The sequence below is a fragment of the Gambusia affinis genome, linkage group LG08 (assembly GCF_019740435.1).
Source record: "Gambusia affinis linkage group LG08, SWU_Gaff_1.0, whole genome shotgun sequence".
In the NCBI taxonomy this organism is placed as follows: domain Eukaryota; kingdom Metazoa; phylum Chordata; class Actinopteri; order Cyprinodontiformes; family Poeciliidae; genus Gambusia; species Gambusia affinis.
Window position 1 is genome coordinate 30,239,864 of NC_057875.1, and position 6,566 is coordinate 30,246,429.

General features: G+C 42.5%; 1 long non-coding RNA gene across 2 annotated transcripts; it reads left to right on the plus strand.

Annotated features, from left to right (window-relative positions):
* The first annotated feature begins 246 nt into the window (after positions 1-246).
* On the plus strand, positions 247-6,108 carry LOC122836088. Of its 2 annotated transcripts, none has more exons than XR_006371403.1 (4): positions 247-316; positions 589-712; positions 1,593-1,796; positions 5,694-6,108. It is a non-coding gene; the product is annotated as an uncharacterized LOC122836088 (long non-coding RNA). The 2 variants fall into 2 exon arrangements; XR_006371402.1 differs by lacking the exon at positions 5,694-6,108 and adding an exon at positions 2,768-4,281.
* The last annotated feature ends 458 nt before the right edge of the window (positions 6,109-6,566 follow it).

Below are 6,566 nucleotides of genomic sequence, written 5' to 3' on the forward strand. Positions count from 1 at the left end.
ACGGAAGGAAACATTTTTGCTACTTTAGCTGTTGTAAAGCATAAAATAGCTTATTTGCTTTGTGAAAACTGAAGAAATACTTCTCCAAAACAAAAAAAAGCATGCGAGCATGTGAAAGGAGGCTTGGGAACGGGAGCAGCCGGTGACACTCCTCTGACACAGGGCAAGGTCGAGGTGAGCACACATGACCCCGCACGCTTCGCCATAAAAGGCTAGCTTTGACCATGACCAGTTTCACACAGATGGTCACGATGAGGGGTCTGATCGCATTCACCGCTCTGTTTGTTGCTGTTCTTGCCAAGGAGACCTTTGAGGGGTGAGTCTTCACAGCATCACAGGGAACTACATATTTACCTTTAGTAGTCATTAGAAGACCTCAGGACTGAAGTGGTATGTCCACTGCTGCCCAATAAGACGTTATTGATTTAGACTTGGTTCTAGTTTCAAATCATCACAATTGTTTTCTTTTTCCCGCATTTCTGATCTGTTACATATCAAATAAAGTTGAACATTGAATGCCGAGCAGAAAATCTACAGATTCTCCATTTTTCACTTTTCACTGAGATAAAGCTTTTTCTGTCCTCTCAGCTGCAGCTCTCATGAAACACAAGATTTAGACTTGATTCTAGTTTCAAACCACCAGAACTTGACACGTTGAAGGCTTGAAACCTGACCAACACACAGAACAGGAGTACAAGGAGATCAGAAAAAGGTGATTTATTACACAAATGACAAAATGACTGAATGTGTGGTTCTTGACTATGGGCTCGTCGAGTCTCGAGGGGCAGATGAGAGCAGAGGTGAGAACAACTATAGAGCAGTGAAAATTACATGAGGAGACAGGGCAGCTTACTTGTTTGGGTGAGAAAAATCCACCAGGGGGGACACACTGTGGTCACTGGGGTTTGGTTGATTCTGTCTCTGGAGCGTGAGCTGACAGAGGGTTCAGACTTGCGTTGGAGGGCAGACAGGTAGCCACAAGGACAGTGGAGTGAAGAAGAGCAGTTCATTGCCATCGGTGGATGAGAAAACCAGAAGATCTTTTCAGAGAGAGTTTACTTGAGGAGGTGGGATTCTCAGGCAACACAATGGGTAATATCCACGAAGGGAGATCCAGAAGCCGAGTAGCTCAGACTGCACAACGGGAAAGGTCCAAGGCACCTCAGAGAGTTATCTAGGAACAGAACAATAGGTAGATATTGACTGGGGACTTGCTAGTAGATCACAGAGTCAAAGCTCAAAGGAGCCCCGAGTACCAGGATAGGTTAACCCTCAACCTACCAGTGCTGGCAGACTGCTCCTCCTATACTCAACGCTGATGACAGCAAACAAGTTGCAGGTGTGTGAAGATCCAGGAGTCAGGCCCTCCAGATGATTAGTGGTCTACAGGCTCCATCTGGTGGTTAACAAAGAGAAGGCAGCAGACAAGGACAGTCCCCAAAAACCCCAGTTTCCAACAGAAATGTTGATTTTAAGCATTCTGAGCTTTTAAATAACAAATAAGGTTGAACATAGAATTCAGGGCTGCAAATCTACAGATTGTCCATTTTTCACTTCTTAAATCCATCTGCTCTTTCTGGTTTTTTCCTCAGCCTTCAAAACCATCAACCCACTTACTGGGGAACTGGATTCTGGACTTCCTGACCAACAGACCACAGACTGTCAGGATCCACAACACCATCTCCTCCTCCATCTCAGGGGATGTACATCCTCTGATGTAGTCCACCTCTACATCCTCCACATCCTCTGATGTACAGGGGATGTACATCAGCTGTGGAGGTGGTCTCCAGCTACAGGTACCTCCATCCATCCATCCATCCATTATCTTTACACCCTTCTTCCCTAATGGGGTCGGGAGGGTTGCTGGTTCCTCTCCAGCTGCGTCCCGGGCGAGAGACGGGGTACACCCTGGACAGGTCGCCAGTCTGTCGCAGGGCAACACAGAGACATACAAGACAAACAACCATGCACACACACACTCACACCTAGGGAGAATTTAGAGAGACCAATTAATCTGACAGTCATGTTTTTGGACTGTGGGAGGAAGCCGGAGAACCCGGAGAGAACCCACCATGCACAGGGAGAACATGCAAACTCCATGCAGAAAGACCCCGAGCCGGGAATCGAACCCAGGACCTTCTTGCTGCAAGGCAACAGCTGGAGTACTAACACCTCCCACCTGGTTGGGAAGACCCACCAGCATCTCTACTTCCTCAGGAAGATGTGAAGAGCTGGACTTGGGAACTCAGTCCTGAGGAGCTTTAATCACTGTGTAATTGTTAGGTCTAAATTACCTAAACACAGACACAACCAAGAGACAAGAGTCAGAATTGAGTTTTACCTGCAAGGAGAACACAGTTGAAACCCAGTTACAGATTTCGGCCTATGTTCTGAAGCTTCAACTGAGTCTTACCCTCCTTTTATTAGAATTGGGCACACCCTAGTTACAGACAGTGGACAGCCCTGAAGGAAGGGGGAGCAGAAAACAGCTGCACACTCCCATGAACACAACTCATTTATACGATCTTCAAATGCGTATTTCATAAGATAAGACTATAGATTTGCAGTTCCTCTGCGCAATCAATTCCGGAATGTCTCGTTCATGGTATCCTCCTTTTCACTCCTCAGCAGGCCGCTTTCAGAGTTTCTGCAAACACTTCAAAACACTCAAAGCACATCACTAAAATGTAAATACAAAGGTAAATGAATGGATGGTAATATAAAATAAAGGCAAAGCAAATAAATGATAATAAAATTCTTCCAACAGTAATGGAGAGCGTTCTCTGTCTGCATCACCATGTGGCCCAGCAGCTGCACTAGTGCTGAAAGGATGAGTCTGCAGATGTTGGTGTAGGTGTTCAAGGCTGCACAGAGGACTGTGGGGAGCTGCCTTTCTTCCTCACCTCAGACCTCTACACAGCACGATGCAGGAGGAGGACGCTCTTCATCAAAAAGGACTCCTATAGGGGAATTTTTTTGCTATAATCCAAGTTCACACATGTTCAGTCTAAAAGCAGGATTTCATGTCATTTGTTCTCAAAACTTTAATACTTTTATTTACATGTTCATTTTAAAAGCAGAAGTTCATGTCTCAAAACTTGTAACACTTGTATTCAAAGCTTCTTCTCGTAATCAGATTTAGACTCTGCTCGGACTCTCTGCTCGCTTACCAAACATGGCACAGTCGTGGCACAGTCACCTAGCAACCTCTCAGCCAATAGAATGAGAGTGTTGTGCTGGGTGTGCTTGGTTCCTTCTAGTGGGTGTGTCTGTGTGGCTGCTATTGATTGTAGCAGAAGCCTCAGCACTGCCACTGCCAGATATTTTTGTTCATTTCAACAGACTATTATGTGAGATCTCGGGAGACAACGTTTTATAAATTCAGCACTGTACTGTATTTATGTCCACCGTCAAAAAAACAGCTAATATTATCTATAGTGCTTGGTGTGATACCGGGGTTCAGCCCTATGAATGCTAACCAAGATTTTGTAAATCTTAAAAAGTTTTAATTATTCCCTAACATTGATTTAGACTATGTGACACAAAGTGGCAAAGACTGTTATTTATAGGTAATTGTTTCACTGTCTAAAGTAAGATAGATTCTGATTTTATTTTGAAGGTTTTATAAAGACATGATGTGAGGAAGAAGAGGGAAACGTGTTTAAAGAGAGACGGATTCACTGCTGATGAATCTCAGCTGCTGAATCTCTTAAGCTACAACTCCTCGGCTGGAAAACATGAATAAAACTTATATAGATATTATGTATATACGCATGTGTATATAAATATGTGTAGTTTAAAACATGTTATTCAGTATTAATCATTATTTAAAGCTCTTTCTTTCTCTATGATTGTATTATTTTGTGTTTGTATAAATATGTATTGATATTACTAAATAATATATTCCTTCACCCAACCAAAGACAACAAAGTCACAACATATCTAGCTCTTGGATTATGGCAGGAAATTCCACCAAGCGATCAGAGTATTTTGATCAAAGATTTGCTCTGAGCAGAGACTCAGTGTGATTGTGAGAGGTTTTTAGTGCAATCATTACAAGTTTTGAGAATAAAGACATGAAGTTCTGCTCTCAAAATATACATGTAAGCAAAAGTATTAAAAGTTTTGAGAACAAAACACATGAAATCCTGCTTCAGATAGAACATGTGTGCTTTTGGATTATGGCAGATAAAATCCCCCATAGAGTTTTGGGCCTTTGTGGGAGTTGTTGGATATGGTGAAATAATGATTCCAATCAATAAAGTTTACCTGTATAACACATTTCAGCAACAAGGCAGTTCAAAAGCTGTACATGATAAAAATACAAAAATACAAAGACATAAAACACAAAGTCAACAACTGAGGCATTACATTTTGTTAGGTGCCATTGTTACACATCAGAATATTGAAGTTGTATTTATGTTTCAAATGCAACTCTCAACAGGTGGGTTTTAGACTATTGTCATGGTTGGGGTTACGCGCTTGACCCACATGCAGAAACACAAGGAATCAGATAAATCAAGTTTATTTTCTTTTCAAAAAAAAAGGAAAAAAAAAACAGAATAATATTTTGGTTGGGTAAATGTTTTCTTGGGGAAAACTGGATCGGAATCGTCTCAGTGCTGGAGGCAAGGAAGAGGAGAGGTAAGCGTAATGTAGGCTGGATTCAAACTGATTCTGGAACGGGCTTACTGAATGAGGTGAGGTTCATCCGCCAGGGGGTTTAACTCAGGTTGGGTCTGGAGCCTTGGATGCTGACGGGAGGGTGGAGGAGACAGGTCCGGACCCGAAGGTCGGAGGATCTTCAGCGGTGACGGACAGGGGAGTTCTAGCGTCACGAGGAGGGAAATCCACGGGCCAGGACGGGGTTCACAACGGTCGAGTACTCAGCGTCACAAAAGTGCACCTGGAAGCGGGGAAAACAAGAAAAGATTACTGAAGTTGGATTTTCGGATTAAACTCAGAGAAGTCACTCTGGGGCTCTGGGTACCATTACTGGTCAACACTCTGGCGCCGGAGAAGCCGCCGCCCGCTCCTCTTATGCTGGCGATGATTGTGCCAATTACGCACCGGTGTGCGAGAACCGCCCTTCAACCAACCGTAATCTCCTGGGCTCCTCCTGCTGGGAAAAAAGGCTCCCCACAAGACTAGACCTCCAAACCCAACAACTACATTTAAAAGCACTTAGTGTTTCGTCTCTTTTACAGTTTTCTGGAAGTTTGTTCCAGGTTTGTGGTACATAAAAGCTAAGTACTGCTTCTTCATGTTTGGTTCTGGTTCTGGGGATGCAGACCAGAACCAGAACCCGAGGGATCTTGTAGGTTGATACAACAGCAGAGCTTTAATGTATTCTGGTGCTGAGCCGTTCACTGATTTATAAACTGACAACAATATTTTAAAGTCTCTCTCAGTGGAAGGACTTTAGATTTGGGTGATGTGCTCTATCTTCCTGGTGTTAGTCAGCAGGAAGAAAGCTCCAGCAGCAGCTTTCTGGATCAACTGCAGCTGGAAGATTGATTCTTTAGGCAGATGTTAGGGAAATTGTATTATTGGTATTATCAATTATTTGTTGTTTCATGTAGCCTTATAGTTACACCTTTATAATGTTTTTACTTATATGCTTTTACTTCATTTAATCTTTATACTAAAAAAGAATGCTTCTGTCTGTTGAATTACTTTGATTCCTTCCTGAGGCCTTCCTGGGAGAGAGCAAGAAGGTCTCTCTGAAGAAAACCAGTGATGACCAGGTCCAACAGGGTTTATCGCTCAGCAGAAACCAAGGCCTTCCTGACCTGTTAGATCGCTATAAAACTGTCGCCGTGAAGATGTACAACTTGCTCTGTTTTGCCCTGTCTGGAACAGAAGAATCTAGTGTTTAGGTAACCTGTGTCTAGATAGTGATTGTCATTAGCACTGCAACTATGTGATGATTTGTTTTCCTCGCCCTTTGAGAGTTGGAGTGTCCTATGTGATAGGGATCCTAAATGCTATAAAAAGAGAGGAGGCAGGTGTGTTTTCAGAGCGGTAAGAGATTGTAACTGAAAGCACATCTCTGTCTGTTTTCCTCGCGAGTACAAAGAATCTAACTCTCTTGTCTTTCTTGTATTTGTTTAATTTGTCTTTAATAGGTGTTTAAACCTGACAGCAGACCTGTAAGACACTGCAACTAAAGATAAAAACGTGAATGACTTTCTCTAGAGGACATTAGTCTTAGAAATTTTCTTCAGGTGATAGAAGGTCGACTTTGTTACTGTCTTTTTGTGACTTTGAATGTTCAGGGGCCTCATGTATAAAAAATTACTTTCACCTAAATTCACCTAAATACACTGAAATCTGATGACATTCAGTTATTTAGATCAAGAAGTTTCAAACCCCATCTTTTTTCATGATTTCAATATTTTGTTGTTTAAATGTAAACGATGAAACTGAACCGCATTTATCCTCATACAATAAGCTAACACACACACAAAATAAAGAAAATAAAAATAGAAGCATGTGAAAAAGGGCTGCAGAGTGGTGCAGTTGGTAGCACTGTTGCCTTGCAGCAAGAAGGTCCCGGGGTTGAT